The sequence below is a fragment of the Falco naumanni genome, chromosome 7 (genome assembly GCF_017639655.2).
Source record: "Falco naumanni isolate bFalNau1 chromosome 7, bFalNau1.pat, whole genome shotgun sequence".
NCBI classification, from domain to species: domain Eukaryota; kingdom Metazoa; phylum Chordata; class Aves; order Falconiformes; family Falconidae; genus Falco; species Falco naumanni.
Genome location: NC_054060.1, coordinates 20,325,687 through 20,351,434, shown reverse-complemented (window position 1 = coordinate 20,351,434; position 25,748 = coordinate 20,325,687). Strand labels below are relative to the sequence as shown.

Here is a 25,748-nt window from a genome sequence, read left to right as displayed (position 1 = left end):
TCTTGATTATTCCAATACTGGCCATTCATGCCTTTTCAACAACAGAAACTTGGTACTTTAATACTAAAAACCCTCAGAGATATGATAAGGACATATTTTAGTTTAATTCTACGAAATGCACATTTGATTATCATCACTATATTGCCTGACAGTCTGAAGTTGTACGAAACCTGCATCTACACTGTTGTCTGGATGCTTCCAAGATATGAAGCGTTAAATTAAAAGTCACCGATAATGTAGGTACCTCCCCACCATGCTTTCCAAGTAAAACAGTATGCGAGATAATCCATTTTTACATCTCTATATAAATTGGTTTTGTTACCCTTATTAGATCCTTATTGTCCTGGACCCACAAAAATAATTTTACTGACAACTCAATAAAAGGGAGATATTGGGGGGGGGGGGGGGGGGGGGGGGGGGGAGGGGAATGCATTTCAGAATAATAAACTGTTCTAATTTTCTTTCTTCTCCCTTCCTGTTCCCCCTGTAATTATACTCCAGCAAAATACTGCAGCAGCAATACCTCCATGACAAAAGTAGTTTATGCCAACTTCATTCTTATTTGAGTAACTACTTCAGTTCTCAAAAAGCAGGAAGACTAGATAAGGTCTTTGTGGAAGACTGCTCTTGCATCATAACTGAACTTGATTAAAAGGCACTACGGTGTCTTAGATCTGCTGCAATGACAGAAGAGCTGCCCACCTATGGACAGAATATCCATGCTTGGGTCTTGGGTAGAAGAGACTAAAAATGGCTTGCAATTGTATGTTGCCAAAAGGTCACTATTAAAACTAAACTTATATAGTCTAAAAATGCTAACATAGGACATTTATGGTACCTTCTCTATTCTCATCAGTGATCTTGTGACTGGTGGTTAAAGAGTACAATGTCTCTTCAAAAACAATTAATATTAAAATGTTCAGTCATGGTCAAAACCTCTTTTCTGATGATCACTACAGCTATACTTGAAATTACATTTTGAAGAAACCTTAACTTCTGAAGAATATAGAAAAACAGTCCTAAAAATAAATCAGTTATTCTATGAGTACTGTAACAAATGAAGCCTGGTTCCCTATGAAGTTTGGTTTCAACCACATTTCTTGTTCACATTGTGTTCTTCAATGTTTTCTTACCACCTCTCCTCTTAAAGAGTCTCACATGCCTTTTCCTTCCATCCTCCCATTGTCCTGCTACCTGCACCATACAAGAAACACCACAGGTCCGTGCCTAGCTCCAAACGGCACGTGCTGTCTGACCAGTGCAGCTATGCTTGGCAGATCAGTTAGCCAAACAAAAAGGTGTTCCAAGTCATGCTTCAGCTTTTCCCTTAGTGGGAACACTCATTCAGGCTAGAACTTCTACTGAACTACCAATTTTATCTATAGGTCAATGATTTTCTCTCTTTAAAACCTATATTCTTACAGCAGATTTGGTTGCAATTGTTCTGTTCGCTCAAACATTACTAGGGAGGAACAGCAGACAAAGAAAGAGACTTTGTAAATACTGTTTCTTTAGAAAAATCCTGGAAAATAGGTTGATACCCAGCAATTCAGAAGATCTGGGAATGTGGAAAGTCTGAGGATTCCAGGGCAAGAGGGGTTGCTAGTGCTAAATCTACACTTCAACATCTGTGGAGAACCAAGATTTCTGTAAAAATGAATAATGCTTTGACTAGAGCATGTCTGAAAAATTACTTTAATGTATCATAAGCTTCTCTTACCTATAACTCTGCTTTAAAGCATTTTTTGTCTGATTTTTATTGTAACATGGGACAATTGAAAAAGGTGAAGGATAATGAACCTTTTCAAGACAAGTGTCTTGTTGTACTGTGAATAGATTCACAATGGCAGCTCTTGGATGTCTCCGTCTCCTATGAAAACTTTGAGATTCCTTATTATTTCTCATAATGCAACACTTCTGGCTATAAGAAGTAGTGATACCTTACAAAACCACGTATGATTACAGATGAACACATTCTGGTATTTTATTGTGTTCAAAATATAGCAATTTTAAGGCACTTTTTTAAGAATAGCAGACGGTATGGCTATAGCAATCTGAGACTAAGCACTTTTTAGGACATTATTAGTATTCTCAGTGAGATTATTTGTGAATGTTTTTTCCTGTACATTTCTTAAAAGTAGATACGATATACCTGCTTTCAGAATGTCCCAAAGTAGATCATTTCAATTTTATGGATGCTACTAAAAAATAAAAGGGATTTACAGAACCTGATATATTATCTCTCTCCATTCTTTTTCATCACTTTCACTTTTGTCTCTTAATATTGCTTTTTTCTCCACAACTGGCCTCAAGTAGTTTATTCTCTTTTGTTTTTACCATAATCTTTAGACTTCCTTTCATCTCATTTCCCAAAGGCACAGTTAAAATTGTACTACCTGCAAAACTGAAATCTTTAATCCTCGAGATAGGTGGCTCAAACCACCTTTTTGCCCTTATTTTCACTGTCTTTCACAACTTGTTCTTGCAGTGTCAGGAGGAAAAAGGAGGAGAAATAAAAGAACAACCAACTCCAGCACACATCACAGTTTGTGACTTGCAACAGAAGACATTAACATTTCAGATTTTCTGTCAACATACAACTTTCTACCAAAAAAGTAAAATTCATTGAATTTTTACATCGAAGCCAAAAAAAACCATCTTGGAGAAGCTATAGTGTGCTAGTACTACCCTAAAGCAGTAAGTTTAAGACACAGTTTCTTATACAAAAGGAGAAAAATCTAATAACCAGAGAACTTCAAATTCCATTACAATGATAATTCAGTATCATCCATATGCTTTAAAAAAACAAAACAAAAAAAAACCCCACAAAACCACACAGGTAAATCTGCTAGTAAAACACATACCTTGGGACTCCTGACTGCAAAATTAACACTTGCAAAGTTATGGCCATCACAATGTCTGAATGTGACCATCACATAAATATTTATTTGTGTCATATTATAATCTAGAGAAAAACTAACAGACATTTTTAAGTTTCTATAACTAGGAAATGCTCCAAAATTTACCAAATATGAAGCTGGTCAAAGCTTTCGTTTTAAGATCAAATAAGTCATTGGAAGAATGGACTACACCTCTGACGTGATAATACATAATTAAGACGGAAGGAGAAAAATTCTTAAAAAACCTGTAAGATTGTGAATGCCATGTGTTGGTCATATACTCATACAGCACGTAATCATGTATTACAACCATTCAAGGCCAAAAAGTGTGTGCCTAATGAATATCTATATCCCAGCTTATGAACTGGCCCTTCCTTTTGTTCCATATTTGCACAAAGACAATACTACAGTGTTTCCTTTGAAGCGAGAAATCAAAGAGGTCCAAACTACAGAAGAATGGAGGTAGAAGGTGAATACATACAGAAAACTCTTCCTGAACTCTTGACCATTAGCAAATAACTCTGGTTTCTTCTCTATGTTATTGATATTCACTTTTTTGATAATTCTGAATCCTATCCTCCTCTAGTACCACAAATTACCCAGTGATGATCACCAGAGCCCTATCAGTGAAGTCAATCAGAGGACAATTCCACCAACAGAAGCCCAATCCCCACAGCTCTCTGTAAAGATTGTGCTAAATAAACACACAAATGGCACGTCAAATGACAACTGTCTGTGTGCGTCCAGGCTGGAGGCTTTTGTCAGTACCAATACTACACACACTGAGACCCAGCATAGTTACCTCTGCACACTGGATGAGTATCTACCCAGTGGTCTCATACCAGGATTTGACATGGTCCAAAATTAATTGATGCCTACAGAGAGGAGCACCTCTAGATCTTTCAGGTGGGGAAGGAACGAGTTAGTATGTACTTTGGAAGTGCTAACTCCCATGCAGGTAATGTTTTCCCAAAAACCCATGCCTGAAGCGATGCTTCAAAACTGTAGGCATGAAGTTTAAGATAAAAAATGGTTAAACTAGCTTCCTTACCACAGGTTCCATGATCTCACTATAAGCTGCCTCCAAAAAATACTTCCTTTGTTCTAAACCTTGCCATTTCATTTGGTGACACCTTTTGCTAAGTAAAATTATGAATAATTGTGTCCTATTGACCTTTTCTGGGCCAGTAATGCCTTTTGTAAAATTGGATCTGTTTTATTCAAGACAGAGTTGTTGTACTTATCACTATTCCCATCACCTTTCTCTTACTCTTTCCCAATAAGGTAATTGGAACTCCATTCAGCATTGAATAAATGGGTTTAAACTATAAGATACATAATAAGATATTATGGCTTGTGCATTTCTTTCCTAGTAACACCTAGAATTTTATGCGTATTACTGAATGACAAACATTGAACTTCTCCATCAAACAGCACTTATCATAATTCAGCTCCTAAGTCCTTCTGTATCATTTAGCTCACCAGCAATGAATCACACGCAGGATACTTAGCACAAACATTTTTGATGTAGCAACACATATGTACAAAGCAACACCGGAAGGAAATGACACCAGAGGAACAAACAGATTTCACCGGGTAGCAGGTCTGTCTCCTAACTCTGGCTCTGCTAATGACACCTGCTTGGCCTCAAGCAAGCTTCTTCAGCTGAATGCCTTTTCCATCGCTGTGAAGGAAGAACTTCGAGCCTGTCTAACTTAGTACGTACCATCATGCATCTGACCGTAGTAACTATTTGCATACAGTATGAACCAAGAATTTATGTACCAAATACATAAATCAAGAGCTCCTTCAGATTTCTGCAGGTTCAAACTTGTAAGCTTGAGCTTGGTTAGCTTCAAAAGTTTCTTTTGATGATGTGTTGTATCTTACTGTATCACTTCTTATGGGCCAACACCTGTTCATTTTGCTGACTAAAGCACACATACAGCATTGCTCCTTTACGAAGACCCTTAAAATGTTTGGAGAAAAAGTTTCAAGGATGAATAAGCCATTCCAAAATGAGCTGTCTTCCCAGGAGTAGTTTGCACTTTCACTTTGAACTGAATGTCAAAAGAAGGCACAACCTCACATCAAGTGCCACTGTATGAAAACTGACTCATTGAAAACTTCAGCCATAAGCAATTATTTCAAATACGTAGCATCCCTGCTTTTTCAGTCCCTGATACCAAGAGGCTGCACATACCTTTATGCCTGCTATATGGAAGAAAATCAGCAAAGTGTAAAGCGAAATAAGTACAGCATATGAATAAATCAGGAGCTCAGTAAAAAGGAACAGCACGCATTAACTACAGTTTGAAGAATGACTTACTGCTACAAAGGAGGAAAAAGTCTCTATCTGCAAAGTAATTAGAGTCCTCCAAAAGTGATGTAAATATTGTATCAGATGAAACCATATTTGTAAAACCAAGCTTTCTTTTCATTACTCACACTTTCGTTTCGGACATATATATATAACAGGATTTTCTTGTCATTGCTGGCATTTCAATCACTACTTCCCCTCACGGTTTTTCAGTGATTTCATAGTCGAGACACTAACACCTAGAAAATGTTACCTTCTGTGCTGATGAAACATATCATATTACTCAACACTGTGTAGCATACTTTGAGAAGTTTCAGGAATTGACATGTTAAGCCTGCTCCTGCAAACCCACCGATCCTCTGTACTTGTAACACTGCATCTGTGTGATTTTTCCTGTTAATTCCTGTCCTGTAATTCTCTGCAAGGTCATAAAGTCATTCTTGAATGAACATTTGGTTTTTTACATTACTGAAATACTTTGTAGGAAGCAAGCTTTTTGAAACACTGTAGTTTGACAAGAGGCATTACAGATTTTTCCAACCACATTACATACATATGTCTATATTTAATGTGGTTTAAAGTGTATACATTTTAATACACACATTTATGATTTGTGAAGCAGCAAGAATAGCCAGAGGCAAATGTACTTGTCTCTGTAAGCTACTGTATAAGTAGTTGAAAAACTTGCAGCATGGTATTTTGTTCACAAAGCTTTGGCTTACATGGTCTACACATAGTAACATTTATTATCACTTATTCTAGAGAATTTATAGTTTCCCTGACAGAGATGCAGAAGGACACAACCAGAAACAAAACTGAAAATTTCTGAGCACCAAGCATTACAAAATGTGAGATCAGCAACTGTGCCAGTACTAAGTTAATGCAAGACTATCTGTGGTACAGACACAAGCTACCTGTTGGATCAGCCCGATGCTGAATTTAATATGAAGATTTCTGACTTTTCTGTGAAGTCCGCTTCTCCACGATAAACACATGGGCATTGTCTTTCCCCACAATGCAGACAAGCAGCTCATCTCATTTCACTAAGAGCTAAATAATATTTTTTATGGCTAATGGTGTGTTCACAGGAAACTTAACACGAGCAGCCAAAGCGCTGTACATTCATACCTTACCGTATTTCAGACTAACATTTCTTCTTGCCTATTTCCCCGAATAATCACAACCCTAATAATATGTATGATAAAGTTTTAAGATCTGTTATACTGAGCATATATATTATATATATGTTATATATAATAGTCTGCATATATACTCTTCCAATGGTCCCTTCGAAAGCTTTGCACAAACTCAAAAATGTATCAACATACAAGTATCCTAAGAATATAGGATTACTTCTCATTGAATCAAGTAGTAGTAATTATATTTTGTTGTTGTTATTATTACAATAATTTAAAATATTATTTTTCTTAATGATCTATTTTATATTTTTGTATGACAATATCTGAACCGATTGTTTTCTGTAATCTCAAATCATTCATCCAGGGGAAAAAAAAAATCAGAATAAATGCACTCGCATTTTGCCTGCTTCTGTAATCAAGAAATCTAAGATAGGAAAAAAAATATCTCGTATTAAATCACAGAATCCATAGCCTGAAAGACTTAATGGACAGTGTCTCTTACTTCTGTTCAGCATGGTGCTACATGCATTAACAAGCACCTGTGTTAATTAACAAGCACAAGTTAGGAGCCTGTCCTAGACGAGCTTTCTCTTACTGAGCAGCTGGGCTTTCTCAGGGCAGGGAAGATTGCTGGGGCTGCAAGGTGTGAGCCAGAGGGTCTCTGCACAGAGCAGAGCCCGAGGAGCAGGCAGGGCAGGCAGAGCAGGCAGGTTGCAGGGGGCAGAAGCAGCCACATTAGCAACCTTACAGACAGAAACAGCAGTGTGCTGCCGCTCCAAGATTTACCGAGGAAAGCAAACAAGCAAGGATTCCCCACAAAGTTGCCTGGATTCTCAGAAGATTCTTATGGAAACCCTTTAAATATTTCTATCCTCTCTTCTCTAGTTCCATTATAAAAAGGTAACTATTATAGTTTATATGCCAAGAAAAATGGGTTTTAAAAGCGTATTGATCTTATCTACCCAGTTCACTCTAGTAGAATGCCTAGACAGTCCTGTCTCAAATCCCTGGCACACACAAGGCCCTACCATGAACAGAAAACAAAGTGTAGCTCTTCGACTAAGTAAAAAGAAGCATAAGCAGCTAGTAATAGTGGGAAGCCAAAACTAGACAAATTTAGACTAAGGTATTGATTTTGAGTAAGATTTATTAACCATTGGAATACTGTATCTATGAGCACGATGGAGTGTTCATCACAAAGATAACACCATTACATTTTTAAAAAAATATTTTGGACTACGTGCCAAAACTCCAAAGGAAGTTTTGCAGTCATGATCAAGTTTGTTTGGGCTGTTATTTTAAGAGGTCACAGTACATGATTTTATTGATCACTTCAGCCCTTCCAATTTATTCAGCTATAAAGTGTACAACACAAAAATATCAGAAGATAAAACTTCACTTAATTACAGATTATAGAATTAAATAGATAACTCACACGTAATTTTATAATAAGCCCATTTAAAAAACCTTCTACACAGAAATGTAAATCAAACCAACACTGCTAATGAATGGTTTGCAAGTGCACAAGAACCAACAAAATTTAGCTTCTCATTATTTGCCTCATAATAGATTCTTCTGATTCAACGATATCACTTTGAAAATTGTATCTTAACATTTGCCAAGAAGACTGAAAAAGAGTTGGCATTTCAGATTTTTTTAATTCAGAAGTCAATGTCCTTTGCCTAAATTAAAATAAAGGTTTGAACAAAATTATTTTCTTTATGTCTAAAGCAATGTTCTATATTAAATAGGGAGAAATATTCCCTGCTGTGTGGCACAGCATCAGGTTAAAGAGTTTAATGCTTTTATGTTAAGAACCTTAAATTATATTCTGTTTTATCCTAAAATATATAAACCCATTGAATTCTACTCATTATTAAATTACATTTCCTCCAGATAAAATTCCTTTTTACTAGGTCTAATGAGGCTATTTAACTTTTTCAGAGAAAGCGGAAACCTTGGTATAAGTATTAAAATACATGCAACTATTTCTAATCTGAAAGCTAAATATTTCAGATTAAAACTTCTAAAATTAAACTTGGTGTACATGATGATAGTCCTATTAACTTGTTTTCATTCAAACAGATCTTGTAATTTAATTAATTAATTAATAATTGCTTGGCTAATATTTTTATTTCTGTATTTCTTCATAAAAACGTTCCGTGCAAAAACCTAACTAGAACTTCAAAAATTATGCTATTTTGCATTATAATAAAAGTTACTGGTTTTAATTTACAAGAAAAAGTTATGCCTTTCTCCTACTCTGTTCTATTTATTGTTAGAGTAGCAATCAGCTTCTACCAAGAGTAATCTTCAAAATAACTATCTGAAAGCTGTTGACAGTGGAAAACAGAAAGGGGCACTGTGAATTTCCAGTAGGATTTGTATCAAAGAACAACACCTAATTAAAGACCAGAAATAGCAGTTTAGTTTATTCCTGTATCACTATGTAGTAAATAACAACAATAATAATAAAGTTAGGGATTCAGTAGTTGCTTCCCAGGCTTTTCAAGAAGCCTGGAATCCAAAACATAATCTTGCCTCTGTATACAACAGTACACATAAAGGGAAAGATCTATTTATATCAAAACAAATCTCCTCTAATATCTGATAATAAGAGTATTCCATTCAGTTCCTCCAGGAAATGCCCTGTCAGCAAAGGCAATTTGCAAAGCGGAAATTCTGATGGCCGTACAGATTATTTCCTCAAGTATAATCAGATTAAAAGGACTGCAACACAACAGTGAGTTAGCATTGTCATATTCTACATGCAGCCAGATGTGTTTGTTATTTCTGTAATGCTACATTAGAGCAGTATCAATGTAGTTTATTTTAATATTTTATAGGGAACTGTAACAGGGGGACTGGTTTAGTAATAAAGCCCTTGAGCTCTCAGCTCAGAAACATTAATGAAGTAGAAATTCATCACAACTAGATACTTCAGCATCTATTCATTTTCTGCTATTTTGATTCTAATTAACACTTTTAACATCTACACCTTTCAGAAGTGTGTTAAAAGGGATGAAGAGGAATTCTAGGAAGCTTGGTAACCAAAGCATTTTTCCCTGAAGCATAAACAAAAGCTACTATACAGAATCTTACAGCTCACGGAATACTCAAGCTGTAATGAGAATGAAGCACCGGATAACTTCCAGTCCTATTAGAAAATGAAAAGCTTAGTCCAAACAGATAATTTTATTAGTTGCTCTGCTGGTTATATCCTCTCCCTATTATTCTTAGCAAACACTTCCAGATCTAGATCTGTAGTAATTAATTTTGATACCTAAAAAACCCTTTTCACTCTGTTCCAAACCCCTTTCACACCCTAACAATAAGCCATTCCTGCCTTGGCCCCTGCCTTCTCCCCCACCACAGTGAGCAGTGACAGGTTTCAGGCATATTTGCTTCTAGTTTTCTATTCTTTCCTAAGGTGCTGACCTCAGCAACAGCTGAAGAAATCTGGACAAAGCAAAAAGTAAAAGGATTTTTCAGCACTGCAACAGGATCCTTTCCAAAAGATAGCCTTATACACTCTGCACTGCTTTGGCATCCATTTGCTGAGGATGAACTAATACTAGGCAAAGGCATTACCACTGCTTGATGCAAATTCATACTGCAAGTCTTATCATTTGCTTTCAAGACCTTTGCACCAAAGGTTCATGAAATAAATAGATTTCATGTGCTAGAAACCTTGGACCTAGAAGGTGTTTAGTTGTGTCAAAGTATTCCATGAGTGACAAACGCACCCTTTCACCACCCCAACATTTACATGCTGAAACTGTATCTCTAAACTCAAAATCTCAAAGATTCTACATGTTGATCCTCACTATGAAGTGTTCGAACTTCCAGGCTTTCCAATAAATATATAAGCATACCTAAAAATAAAATAACAAATTGTATTAAGATTATAAATTATATAATTACATCATCTATACTGTATATACTATATATTGTATTAGACTATTATATATATTTAAAAATCAAAATAGACAGTATGACACACTTCTTTTTACATTCACTCATTTGAAAAGTGCCTTTTCCACTGATCTTAATATCAGCGGCCTACAGCATACAAGTAATACCACAAACTTCCAACAGCAATTGTAACAAGGAAAGTTTGCTGGTAATTATTTTCATAGCAGAAAACAAGTTTAAGTTTTGTCAAAATAATCTATTAAAAGGGCAAGGGGGCATAACAGATGATACACCGCAGAACCTCATACAAAGTTTGCTACATGAAAATAAGCACTTGAATCTTTCTATGGTCTGCACTTAATTCTGCAACAAAATTAATCAGATAATTTTACCGTATGTGCAGGCAGTCAACAGAAGTCCTTTTGACAAAAAAAAATGTCTTCTGTAGTGGTTTCTATTGTCTAATATTTATCACTGACATTTCCATTTATACACCAGTGCTTCTCTAAAATATTCCCGATTTGAAATGCTTCAAAAATAACTGCTCCAGCTCTATAATCAGGTGAAAAAAGCAGAGTTTATATCCAGTGTGATCAGAAACACTCCAAACATAAACACTATCCAAACAGAATTTTAATCAGATAAGCCAGATTTAAAACTTGAAACTACCTCAGCCATACCATTTTAATTTTCTTTCCAACATATTCTCTGAGGGAACAAAACACAAAACTTTTAGAAGTTACCTTATAAAATACTATTTCTCAAAACTGTTCCATGACAATAGCAGGACATGGTTAGGTTAGGAAAGAAGACATTTTTCTAAATTAGTTTTGTATATAACAAAGCAATCCATATTTAAAAAAAAAAAAACAGCCAGCTAAATCAGTACTCAGAAATTAATATATCAAAAAAACCCATCTGAGTAGTCAAGTAACTTCAAAACAAGTCTACTAAGATTGAATTTATACTTCCGCCCCTCCATATAAACAATATATTGCTTTCTGCAGGTGTCACATTGCTGGAAGGATTCACCTCCATGGAAGTGTCAGGGAAATGCTACTCCATATAAATTAACCTTCCGTAACATCTGTAGCAGGATACCCTGAGGAAATAAAAGCTCACGTTATCCTGCTGACAAGGACAGGCATCAAAAGGCTCTGCAAGCAGCCCCTCCTGGCAGTAGCGTAATTAGAGAGAAGACAGGTTGTAAAGGTCAGATACACAGATATTTTGCATCTTTCTGGAAATATGAATAGCAATTAACCACTCCTCTGCGATTACTCTTATTAATGAATAATTGTGTAGTATCTCTGAAAGCTATCACACCAGGACAGTTTTACTTTCATCATTAAGAAGGCTTCTGTCAGGTAAGCACGGTCAGCAAGCCATGACTGCTGCATCGTGTTCACAGTACATAAGCATTTTCAGCGTTGGGCAGTTTGTAAGGCAATGCTTCAATGTGGACAGCGGTTATTCCAAATTCAATTCTCATTTAACCTCATTATAATTTTGGTCGTTTGAAGAAAAATTGCACCTGCATCTCTATGGAAGACTCACAAGAATAATTCGATGGAGATCCATCAATACATGAACTTCAAGCTCTTCGACTTCAAAATCTCACTCATGTATATCTGAGGTAGAACTGAATCAATCCATAAGGTTGTGTGAGATTTTATAGCATCTGGAGTTAAGGAAACCCCAACACTCAATCACAAGCATGTCTAGCTCAGGATCTAAACTGTTACTCACCTGGCAAACAAATTTCACTGAGATCAAAGTATTTTTCCTCAACAAGCATAGATTTTCTTTGAGTAATGGTGCATTTCCTTCCATCTCTTGCACAAACAAAACTAAAATCATGTGAGTTTTGATTGTACGAGGAATGAGGTATCCATCCCCAACTCCATCACCTCCCCAAATACTTTATATTAGTTATGCAACTGTTTATTCTACTTTAAAAAACATTTCAAATGCAATTCATTTAATCTAAAATACATTTCTGAAGTTACTGTTTCCTCACCATTCTAAATCAAAATACAAAGTTTAACAAATACTCTCCATGCTGCCCAAGTAGCCAGCTCTGGCAATACCGTACAGATGCATCTTTACTCCAGTTATCTAGTACAGTCATCAGTTTTTCCTTTACATACCTGGATAACACACATACATCAAGTTATCGTTTGCCTTCCCTAGATTAGACACAAAATTTAGTTTTTATGTTGTTACAGCATAAACTGTTTAAAATGGAAGAAAATCCTGTACTGGGAGGACATGGGAAATGACGTAATACCGTATTTCTATTTAGCTATTCTCAACACCAGTTCAATAAAGAGCTGACGACCATTAAAAGAGACCTGGCCAGCAGCAATACAGTCTATACCAAGATCCCTGGAGCAACACCAGATTGCCAGCTGTCCCTCCCAGGCTTCCTTCCCTACATGACCCAGCAGCGTGTGCCGAATGCTTTCTCATTTCTCCACTGTGACACCAGGACGACGTTGACTCTCCAGACCCCTGCAGTGGTCTGTCCAACATAGGGGGTTTTCTCACGCTCCCAAGGAAAGCTCTGACCAACATGTTTTGCTCTGCAAACCCTCATGGAAGGGACTGGCTGGAACGTTGATTACATGAGGCAGAACTGCTGGTGGCAACACCACCCCCACCGCTGCTTGCTGGGCCCTATTAACAAAAGTTCACTCCCCCCTTCCCCTCCCATACAATCCCTATAGGATACCACACTGCAGACATGTTTGTGCATCTGTCTGTGCGAATGCACATATACAATTCTTGAGCTCGGTGCATAAGTTTCTGCTCCTCCATTCTTCTGTCCATATACAAGTGAAAATTTATCAAGGTAAGTGGAAAAAAAAAAAGGGGAGGGCAAGCAGACTGCCTAGAGTATGTATCTCTAATTCTTTTGCCACTTTAGTATTAAAGTGTACAATGTCATGAGCCATTCTATATAGGCCCTTTTTATTATTGTATCTGCTTTTAAGGCAAGGACCATTCTAGCAAAAAGTAGTCAGGTTTCTGCTGTTTTCTTTACTGTCTGAAAAAGTAACAGAGAAAACCAGTATATGTTTTCCTATTACAAATAGAGTTCTGTTAGTTGTTTTTTCAATCAAATGCGAATACTGATTCTCTACTGTGGTTCATATAGGTGGTACGTATAGTAGCTTAATATATGCTATCCCATATTTCCAACTTTACCAATACTACATCAGAAAGCATGAATATTTTCCTACTGATTCCTGGTAGCTGTCACTCATTTTCTATTAAAAATCAAATACCTCCACACATAAAACGCTGACATAACTATACATATTATAATATCAGTGCAAAAAACCCAGATAAAGTATAGCTTTATAGCTTTTAAAAATTTCAGTAGTGGATAGTGGATATTCCAATAAAGCCTTTTTTTTTTTTTTTTTGGAAATCACACAGCAAAACAACAGAGAGAGAGATGTGTAACTTCACGATACATTCACTTATCTCTGTGTTTAGAAGTACACTCAAAAACATGCCTGTGCTGTACCCTAAACTGCAGGTCTCAGAGTCAAGCCACTGAATTATTCTGATGGGCATTTTTAATGAAAATTCAGCAAAGCTAAAAGAAACGAGATCTCCTAATCCATGTTCAACGCAAATGGAAATAGAAATATGTCAACAAATCAACTTTTTTAATTACGTTGCTCTTCAAGGAGACCAAACATGATAACAGTATTAATAAATAAGCCAGGCTCATGATCAAACATAGCAGCTGAAAAGAGATCAAAATAAATCAAATTACTTGATTGCTTTTTCTCTTAATCAGCTTTCAATACTGTAATGTTATGGAAATCAATGTTATGCTATGGAAATCAGCAGAGTGAGAACACCTATAAAATCACAGATCAAAAAAAAAAGCTACGAGACTGCTTGTGACCTGACTACGCTGCCCATGCCCATTCCCCTGCCATACTGGCGACAGAAATTACAGGAGCTTAAAGGATTTAGTATCTTTATGGGCTCTGTAGCATAAGCCACTACTGTGGCATCTCAGAAGCAACAGTCGGTTTGTGTTCTGCTGCCACACGCACTCAAGGCATTGAAAGCTCTGGAATACTCCAAGAGGACAGTTTTCATTGCTTACTGTCTCTGAACAGAACAGATATCCTTCTCCTTCCCCCCCTCTTCTTGGAGGTGGCTCGCTCTGATCACATACAGCACTCACCCTGAAGAACACGACTACATCAAGCTTAAAGTCTGGCCAGCTCAGAAGATAAGAACTTTTTTTTCTTTTTTTTGAGGGGGTAGTAGGTGGTTTATCCCCACCCACCCAATCCACCCCCCACCCTGAAGAGAAAAGATTCTTTACTTCTGGTGAATAAAAGTCACCTATTTAGCAGAAAATTTGTATGTAACCACAAAACGTTTGAAGAACGCATTTAGGAGACACTAAAGTAAAAATTGTTGTTCACTGTTTCGTTGGATGTTAGAATGTACTCTTTCCTCAGTGCAAAGTAGATACATGCAATTTAGAACTAAGCATCTTATGACATAGATATGGATAAATTGTTACTACTGCTGCTCATGGCTATATAAAATATACTGTATGGCAGAAAAACCAATCAGTGCCTGTTCTATCTAACACTACATCAGATCCCATATTTTAAAAAGCATTAAAATGCTTTTACACTTCTACTGTTTAATAGATACACCTATATTATAGATATCAGTATTTTCCTTTCCTAATATGAAACATTATTATGACAACGATAAAGAGATTGAACAGATCCTTTTAATTAAAATCCTAATAAAATATGAAATACGACAAAATTCTGTTCTGAACAGTGTTTAACTACATATCTACAGACAAACCACAATAGTTTCATCTCTAAAATCATATTATTTTATGGTGTAGAAATAGAAAGCATCACCGCCAGCTGAGTGCAGTGTAATTCTGTTTGCATTATTACACATTTGTGCAAGTTTTCTACGCAAAGATTTTGCAACCCTGAGCAACTAAATATTGCAATATATGAGCAACTAAAATTTTGAACCATAAACATAAGTTTTCTCAGTCTGGAATACAGGTAAGTCTGGTAAGTAATTTTAAGCCATCAGCTTAAAATCTTCTGTAATGATTAAGCTTTATAAACTGTAAATAAACAGGGATCAATTGAGTTCAGTGGAAGTCTGAATCTAGTAGTTGTAGGAATGCAGCAGGAAATTAATCACAGATATCAAAATAGCTTTTGCTTCTATTACCAATCTGTTTCTACATTACACTGGGTGTAATGACTTTCATATTGGTACTCTACAAGGCAGAGATGCCAAAAGTAGTAGCAATGTGAAAAGTTATTACAAGAAGTTGGGTTTGCACATATTTTGTTCAATATATGTATTTACAGTTCTAAAACATACAGACTCCTTCACTCTCAAAGCTCATATCTGGCTTCTTTTGACTTTGGAAACCCTTCAAATCTTCCAAAATTCTTGAGACTACATCAACTATCAGGGCTCAAAGTATTGATATTTCATTTTTGAAAACTAAAAAAAACCCATTATTTATGTCTTCATCATCTCCACACAATTTCTGATAGAGTGCAATGAATTGTCTTACTACTTTTTACTATTTTCTGAAACCTCTACAGCTGTTAATGAAACTGGAATTGAAGCCGGTGGAATTGAAGCAACTTCATTTTTGAATATTCAACATCAAATTATTAATCTCACTTGTTTTAAATAAATAACAAAACCAAACAAACAACCAAAAGCCCCACTAATCTTTTCCTACTACAAGTTCTGTTTTGTCCTTCTGAGTCCCTCAGACATTTCACATTTCCTACTGTCACAAACTTTTTTACTGTGTGTATAGATGTGAATAGGTTTATTTTTGTGGTAAAATCTTTTTCTTCTTTATTATTATCATTCATATGCAAAAAATGCAAGTATGGGGTGATACTTGCCATAATACCAAAAGTAATAATATTTTTAAGGTACCTTACATTTAGTGTTCACTCTGCTTTGAGAATTAGGGATTTGCTTTCCCTCAGCAGTTTTCACCACTTAACATGTCTGCCTGCACTTTCATGAAATATCACTCAAGAAAGTAAACAACATACTCTTGCTGCACATCTCAAACATTTTATGAATTACAGATGAACAATTAGATCTGTTCCTTTTTATGAAGGTATAATTTTGTAAAATGAATGACTCATTTTTTTAGCATTTTAACATTTCTATATCTGTATCTGGTCTTGGAAGTGCCCCACATTTTCTTGTGCTGATGTGGTTAAAGAAACATTTCTTATTAATCTTGAAATATACATTTAGCCATAGTCGTGCCTAAATACAAAGTTATTACCAACTCTCAGAGTTTAAGGGTCATTAGTTCTTTCATTCCTTATGGCTTTATGGTCAGAAGCTACACATGATAGAATTAAGAACAGGAAAGGGACTTAAATATCCATAACATGAAAAAAATCACTTAAGTCTACTTACAGAAGCATGGGTAAATAATGTGACATTTCCAGCATATAAACAAAAAGTGAATAAAGATGACTGCAGACTTCTGAAGAATGAACTAAGTATTTTACTGAAAGACAGATAGAGACATCCCTACATCCCTAAACCCCATAATTTATTTTCCTCAGTGCTTACAAAGAAGGTGAGGCAGATGTCAGAAACCAAGATTAATTTACCAAGGAGGAAGAATAAATGCTGAAGGAAACCAGACTCACACCAAGAAAGAGTTGAAGAAATTAAGGCTGTGCAAAGGCTGCCAAAAACTTCAGGACCAGATGGGATGCAGCCTGCGTTTCTAAAAGAAAGAGCAAATGAGATGGAAGAACCATTAGCAGATATATTTAGAAAGCATGTGAGAACAGGGGAATTACTGATGGACTGAAGATAGGCAAATGTAGCACCCATACCGTACTCTTCATTATAAGTGGTAGCAACGATACTGGAACTGTCACAGTTTCCTATTGCATGGTTCTGTGCTAGCATTAACTGCTGCCATGGCAACACAATGCAATGGGAGCAGATGGGGAAGAGAAGGGTCTGTTTAAGGGTAATTAAGACGTGCTTGTTTAGGAAGGGGCAAGTGTTATGCCCCAGCAGGCTTTGTCTGCTCTTCAGGAAAAGCTGCTTGTGTTCTTTGAAACTTTTGCCACTGGGGATAACTAATTAGCAGATGGATGCTCAACAGAGTCTAGATTCTGACATGGGTGACAGCTGGTGGCAGCTGGGCCCAGGAACAGGCAGCCTTTGTAGAAAGGGTAACACAGAGATGCAGGCAGACAGACCCAGGCAAGAAAAAGTTGTAAGAAGTCTCAAGCTATAAAAAGGGACATACAATGTTCGTTCCAAATAGATGCTTCACTCTGCAACACCTTTTCTCCCCATTTATAAAGATTTCTTTGATTCACTTCCTCTGTTTTCACCTCCAGTGTTGTTTCTTTCTCTGCCAGTTCACAGCTTTACTGGTTTATATTCCACTTTTTTTCCTTCTTCCTCTTCTGTCAGGTATATTCTAATAAAACGCCAATGGGGATAGGATTTTCTGTCAGTTGTTTCCACATAGAGAAGAAAGAATGGAATCAGCAGCCTAAGGCTGGAAAAAACCCAGCAATAGGTGAGACAGCACATTGTTAAAAATTTAAATGTTATGTTAATCTACATGCAAAAAGCAATTTGGGACATGAATGTCATCAGAGTTTACACACACTGTAATTACAAACTTTGAAGACTGCATTTCCAGATCCCCTACTTAATCCACCAAGAGGCATTAATTCACGGCCTGAACCAGCAATTCATACACTGGGAAAACATCTCTCCGGGCAGGGGACACAGGTAGGAATTCCAGCCAGCCTCTGACTTCCCTATTTCACACACACATAAAAGCTCTTCTTTTTGGCAACCAAAAGTTGCACTAAAGCACAACATTTATACTTGGTAATAGAGAGGAAGAGTGGAGAAATGCAGACCAACAGCTTAAGAAGGAGCAAGTCAGTAACAGTGTTCCAAAGTAATAAAGATTCAGAAAAAGCCCATTCTAGAAAGAAAAAAAAAAAAAAAACAAACCACCAAAACACCTCAAAAGCCTCAGTTTTAAGGCACAAACATCTATCAGGAGGAAACCTCATCATATCGGAAAGACTACTTTCTAGCCACCCAAAGTTACCCCCTGTCTAGAAGAAACTCCATTTGTGATCCACGTATAGCATCAGAAAAGGCCTCAGAAGGCCATCAGAAAAAGCCCCAAATGGCATCCAGAGGTAGCACTTTAACCTGGGAATGAAACTGAGCTTAACAATTAGCACTACTAGAGTTTTGCAGAAAACATTTATCACACTGTGTTAATGACTAGTGAATAAAATACTGTATGCTATTAATTTCCACAGACTGCTCACAAATGTCAAAATTCAAGCTGGATTGTGCAAGTGTGGTTGATGAGAACTTCTATTTTCTGAATAACCGCACAAACATCACTAGGGCACATTCCTGCATATGCATGCACATCTAAAATTACATACATCCTAGAAAAAAGTTTTTGAAACCTACTTTCTGAGAAGTGCCCCAGTAAAATCTAATCACATGAATCTTCACAGAAAACCAAAACCACAAAAACCAGCACAAGTTGCTAAATACAGCATATCTGTATGAAATATTCATAATTTTTACCTAGCTATGTTATTCATCAAGATAAGTTATGTAACAAAACCCTAAGAAATCCCCATTCATTTTTCATACAGTTGGTTATTTCTTCAAGTATTTGGAAATGAAAATTTTCACATAGAGCATAAAAATACCCAAATGAAAAAGCAAGAGTGAACATTGCAGTTGTCCTGCAACTACTGAAGCTTTAACCGCGGCCAGGAGCTGAGGAAAGAAAAAAATTAGAAAGATATACAACCAACCTTTGTCAGAATGGCTCAATCAGGACGCAGCTAAGGATGCCTAAAGCAGAATGGTTCAGTTGCTGTTCTGTTCCTATTCTCTCCTATTCCTCTTAAGCTGCTCTTTTCACTAGTTTCCAATCCAAGAACAGCATCCAGTAAATGAAAAATGCCCTCCTTGAAGCGTGTGAACACTTACAATCCAAATTTGACAGAAAAAAAAAAAAAGAAGAAAAAAAAAAAAAAAAAAGAGATCCACAGTTTGCATTTCACATAGGGTGCTGGAACGTAGCCACACCAATGGCAAGTACTTGTATGTTCCCAAAGTCTCCTGCAGACACTGGCAGTTACTGAGACGAGGGTAAGAAAGTGAGGAAAGACTGAATAGGAATGAAGGAATGATAGCTGTTAGCTTATTGAAAAGGACCCAGAACTGTTTCTTAAAACAAGAAAAGAGAGAATTTACTACCAAAAAATAAATACATTTTTTAAAAAATCATTCAGGTTTAACTACTATGCGAATCTCCTGCTAACAGACAGAAGCAGCTTTGACAGAAACAGAAATACATTTTAAATCTGCTTTCAAATTGATGTAACCCAGAATACAGTTATCAATAAATAAATTAACCTCATTTTTTAGATACTGTCTCACAGACATTTAGTATAACTACAGTCACGCTGCAGTAGTACGCAGAGACAGCTGATCTGCTTTGGTTACCAGAGCAGCATAGCCACGTTAGCGCTTTATAAAAGTAGCCCTCAGTGAAGGGGAGAAAAGGAAGTGAAGCGACAAAACTATGTCCCAACTATAGGAAGATAGTATTTACAGCTCATGCTTTCTTCACTGAAGTCACTCAAACCTAAGACACAAATCTATTTTAAGTCAGGATTAGTTAGTTATGGTGCTTACGGCACAGTATTTAAAAATCACGCTGAAGAATTAGAGATTCCATGGTGTGATTTCTTATTGCCATGCTTTTGGTTCACTCCTCTCTGCTCATCTACGTGCTCCTGTTCTCAACAGCTTTTGACCAGTCTTCCTTGTGTTGCCAGACTCAAATTTAAATTCCTCCTGCCTTGTCCTAGTCCCCTGCTTTTCTCTTCCCCTTGATTTAGCATGCAGCTCCTCTGAAACTGAGTATTTTCCTTCCATGCTCCTAGAAAAGAGGTCAAATAAAAACACTCTGCTCTCAGTTTCAAAGTCGGGGTTCACACTCCAGTCCAAACCAGCTCTGAGCAAAGTTTACAGCTTTATATTAGAAGAGCTACTTCGTGAATCAGCACTGGATTTGCTTTGCAAGTAGAATCCATTATAGCTTTCTAAGGTTCTTTTTGAAAACAAGCAATACTCAGCATTCAGCAATATCCTGGTTTATCAGAAACTTTGCAGAACTCTGGTATGTAAGATGTAGTTGTTTTTATCCAGTATTTTGTTAACCTTTAAACTAACGCTTCAGCCTCAAAGACAACTGTTTGTCTAATAGCAGGTTCCTAACAAACATCTTGATCAATGAATTCAAAGAATACACATGCTGAAATGATAACTGCAGAGTGATCAAGGAATGTGCTAAAATAGCGATATTCTGCATCTCACCCCAACATCACACAAGCATCTAAGCCAACAATGACATATAAAGTGATGATGCCTTTAGACTCTGCCATTCTCACAGGGTGTGCATGTTTTTTTACTTGTTTCTCTCTTACAGTCTTGACCCATTTATGCTAACATTATCTCTCCATTAAGAAGACTATTTACTCCAGCTACCAAAATCAAATCTCTGCTTGGGGGTGGGGGAGGAAAGACTTTTTTTTTTTTTTAATTCAAAAACTTCAACCAGATTTCACCTGAAAGGAAGCTGTAAATTCTTTTACCATAGTTTAAAAATACATGTCTCATCACTTAACCTGAGGTCCTAGAGTAGCTTAAGTATCACGGTGAGGAACATGTCAATACCCCATATCATTGAGAAGACTATGCGAAACTTAGTTCACATGTTCCTTCTATACATTTTATGTATAATCTGTTTCCTGGAGTTTGGTTGTTTCTGCTATACTCAACAATGGTACCTGGTGGTAGGAGATGAGGAAAGTTTTGGACCAGTTTTACATATCCAAGCATCTTGTGGGGCAAGCATATATGTGGATGTATTTATTTAAAATTATTAGTAATTTCTTCTTTAAAACAGCTATAGATCTTTTACTGAAAAAAGAAACCAATTGAAGTCTGATAATCAAATAGTTCAAGTTTTTCACAGGACTTCTAGAAAGAAAATCTTTTGCAACAAAATACCAAGCTGACCCAAGACAAATATTTTCTAACAATGTCAGTTCAGTACTTGACTGATTCTTACCACAGGTACAGTCTGAGACCTTGCACAGCAGCTCATCTGCGTGCCTGATGTGCAGGGTGAACTGCTGCTATTTAGGATGACTTCTCGGAGAGGGAGGAGAGGGAGGAGAGGGAGGAGAGGGAGGAGAGGGAGGAGAGGGAGGAGAGGGAGGAGAGGGAGGAGAGGGAGGAGAGGGAGGAGAGGGAGGAGAGGGAGGAGAGGGAGGAGAGGGAGGAGAGGGAGGAGAGGGAGGAGAGGGAGGAGAGGGAGGAGAGGGAGGAGAGGGAGGAGAGGGAGGAGAGGGAGGAGAGGGAGGAGAGGGAGGAGAGGGAGGAGAGGGAGGAGAGGGAGGAGAGGGAGGAGAGGAAAAGGCACAACGTAATGGTTCATTTGAAGGGATTGAAACAGTGCTTCCTTCCATTTTAAGCCAGAAGAAAGAAGATCAAAAAATATCCTAAAAAAAAAAAGGTACAGACCAGATTTTTGAGTCTTTATACCCAGGCTAATTACTAAAGGTATATGCACAGATCTGCATGTTCACTGATACATGGAAACTGTATCTGGAATGAAGATCCCATCGGAAATACTTTTAAATAGCTATTCTGCGTAATCAAGATTGCTTATTAATAAGTAGTATTGTGTTGTCTTCACTGACATTCATGACATTAAAAAAAACAAAACATCACACCACACTTCTGTTCCTTGGAAAAAATATTAAATCTATCAGTTTATTGCAAAAGCTTTCAGTTAGAAATGTTTTTCTAACTAAAAAAAGTATTTTTCTGGGATCACCCAAATGCCAGATGGCAACAGAGAAGCTTTCTACACAGTTCAGAGGCTGAATTAATCTCCTTAGCACAAATAGATTTGCAGTTACCATAGACTGTAACAGAAAAATAATCTCACTGCACAGTTTAGTTTTGTACAAGGCAATTCAACCTCACAAGCTACACAAGCTCTCCCCCAGTTTTCAGAGACTTTCATAAACCATGAGGAAACAAATTCCTATTTTAACCTTAAGCAGTGGCACTGATGTAGCCAGCACTTAATTTCCAAATAAGAGACTCCTGAAAGATTTCCCCAAAGCACTACAAATTCTTTTGAGATTTCATAATTAAAAATAGAAAACATTTAATGAGGAACCATCTGAAATATATGGAAAATACTGTTTGCAATTAATGCGTAAAGCAATTTAAAGAGCTCCTTTGATGAAGTGTCTCCTCTGGTAAATGTAAATACAGGTTTGATAACCTGTGTATGTATAGACACAGCATTTTGACAACATAAGGAACTGATGGCTAGGTAGTGACCAATAAAATTCAGATGAACTAAAAAAACCTGGTGAATCCTTTAGATAATTAAGCTATGCAGACACTTAAGCATGAAACCTTCTATGTGTAACTGAAGTTCTGCACATTAATATCACAGTAAAATTTCTTTAGTATGCCCACATTTTTAAATCTTTTACTGAACGCATAATACAAAACACCAGCCCGGCTAATGTCTTGTAAATACAACTATTCTCAGTTTCAACTTTGGTTCCAGGGTGTTACACCATGCAACCACTCACTCATTCCTATACCAATACCACATAATACATTTCTAGTAAGATACAGTCACAAGTTAATAGTTGATTAACTATCTGTGTTTATTAGTTCTTTGACATCCTTTTTTTGCCTGCAGAAAATAATAGACTTGCAAAGAAAAGACACTGCATTGGTGAAAAAAAAATTGCATGAATACAGCAGCAAGCAAACGAGAATCAGTAGTATAAGGGGTTGACCCTGGCCAGCAGCTATGCACCACAGAGCTGTCCACTCACTCCCCCTTGCAGCAGGACAGGAATTGAATCAGAAGAGTAAATGTGAAAAAAACTTGTGAGTTGAGGTAAAGATATTTAACAAGCAAAGGAAAGAGGAAGGAAAAAAACAAAGGAAGTGATGCAGAGTGGGAAAAAGAGAAAGCCTTGACACTGTGCAAGTACTGCTCGGTAACAGCCAAAACACTGGTGTGTTATTATTCCTGTTGCAGCCACAAATCAAAAATGTGCAGGAAACCGGCACCTTAAAACATTATCAGTTTCACCAGTTTTCAGAACATTACAGATGGTGTATGGTTTAATTTTATAAAGCTTTATTCATGGCTTCAAATGATAAAGTTATCTTTCTTTTTGTTACCACTCTCTGCAACGACAGATTTTGTAACGCACTGCAACAGACACACGTATATTGCAATCTATCTTATAGTTGTTTATAATAGTATAAATTAGGTTAAAAGGTAGTCATTAACTCTATGTATCCTGCATACGTACTGTATAAACTGATCACAAGAAATACGAGTCATCAGCATTTTGATGGTACTTTGTGCTATGAGGTTGTAAAGTTATACAGTATTAAATCCTTAATCAGAACAGTCATCCTGCACACATGGGTTCCAACTGCTAATAGATGTTTACAATTCAACAAGGAAAACCAGACATTGTGTAGCCACTGCAGAACTATTAGCACTGGCTATTGCACAAATAATCACACACAGAGGCAAAAACCATCATCCCTGTCCCCTGTTCCGCCAAAGGATTATTACACTACCACCAAGTGTCAATACAGAAAATCCAAAGAAAAACAATCAGTGTCTAACTCATGAGCACTAAGCGTACTCTTGGAAATCAGTAATTTCCTAGAGCAGAATTTAGGAAGGTGAGCTGTTCTGAGCTCTTCTGAGGGTACTGATACTACCATTTGCTACTACTTCCCTTTTACATTTATTTCCTTGAATGATACTGACCACAACTGCCTATTTCCATTTGAGTGAATAAATTGATATCTGAAAGCCTGGCTGAAATTACAATATGCAAGGATTCAGGAATTAAGGAAGCCAAGTTTCAATACGCCTGAATAACATTTCTGCTGCATGAATATTGTTTATTCCAATAATGTAAGCAGCAATTACAGTTGCTTTTGAGCAACTATTTTGAGAAGTGTTAGGTTTAGTTAGATTTCACAGTTGTACAACTACTCAATTCAGAGGAATTATTTTCGTTTTAATGGTTTGTCATATGTGAGCAGTAAAGTGTAACACAAATGAAAATGAAATGAGATTTGGGTATCAAACTTGCACTTCCATGATTCTTCCACTATCAGGAAGAACTTTTGCTTCTGAAGTATTTCCAATAGGTAGTACTATTACAATTCTATTTAGTTTTATTGAATCAAAGAGGCAGCATCCCCAGGTACAAGGTAGAGAATTATTATTAACAAAGCCTACAAGGTAGAATAAAAACAGGTATATCAGCTATTTGTCATTACACTGAGCAGATACTGAGTCCAATCTTTACCCAGAGATACATATTCTTACTCTAAACAACACTGCAAATCTGCAAAATCTCCAATACGAACTGCGGTACTGGCAGGCTAACGGAGGAAACAGCACTTTGGGCCATGCTCCCTTTTGGTAACACCAGGAAAAAAAGTTTTCTGCTCCTCTTTCTGTTCCTGCCCAGCAAATGCTAACCAGAGAAAACAAATGACGGCTCCCATGCTGTCTGTGTGTTCGCAGAATGTTCTACATTCATTGTTTTTAAAAAAAATCAAATGGAAAAGTCTGAGAAATTCCAAGTATTTTTACTTGATCACTGCCTATTCATGACATATGAGTCTTTTGGTATGTTCTAATGTAAAAGCTCTCCCTGCTCATCAATGGTAAGTAAAAATTTGTCTGGTTTTGTATTTCAGTCCAGAAACCTGCCTCTACCTTTCTCTTGGGCACTCATTTTCACTAATTTTCTTCGCTTGGACCTCATTTTGGGCACATTTATCTTGCCATCAGGCAGCTTTCTACATCATGTAGAGTTCATCTGTTGGTAAAAACAGCAACTAGTAAAGCAATTCAAGCTCCACCTGTCCTTTCTATAATAACAATGAAACCTGAATTACAGAAAGGGAAAGAAAAAAAAATAGATGAGAAGCTCTAACACTATTGCTTTAGATCATAATACTGAAAGACATACCTGAAGTTCTAATTAGGCTTATTCTTATTAATACAGGTCTTTCCATTTCATACCTTCCATTGTATTCTTTTTTCTTGGGACTTTAGTATTAACTATGTTACAAATGTTACATATATTACTATGTTAAATATGCACACTTTTCCAAAGGCAATATTTGCCTGCTAATACAGCCTTATTGACACAGTTATCTCACCTTTTTAATTAAAAAGACTGATTTGAATCCAATATTGCTTTGTGTTAACAGGTTAATTCA

The 25,748-nt window shown here is 36.7% G+C and overlaps 1 protein-coding gene across 4 annotated transcripts in view; it reads right to left on the bottom strand.

The window, feature by feature from the left end:
- Positions 1–25,748, bottom strand: part of FAM189A1 (family with sequence similarity 189 member A1) — a 146,492-nt gene that overhangs the window by 62,980 nt on the left and 57,764 nt on the right. The window lies entirely within an intron of this gene.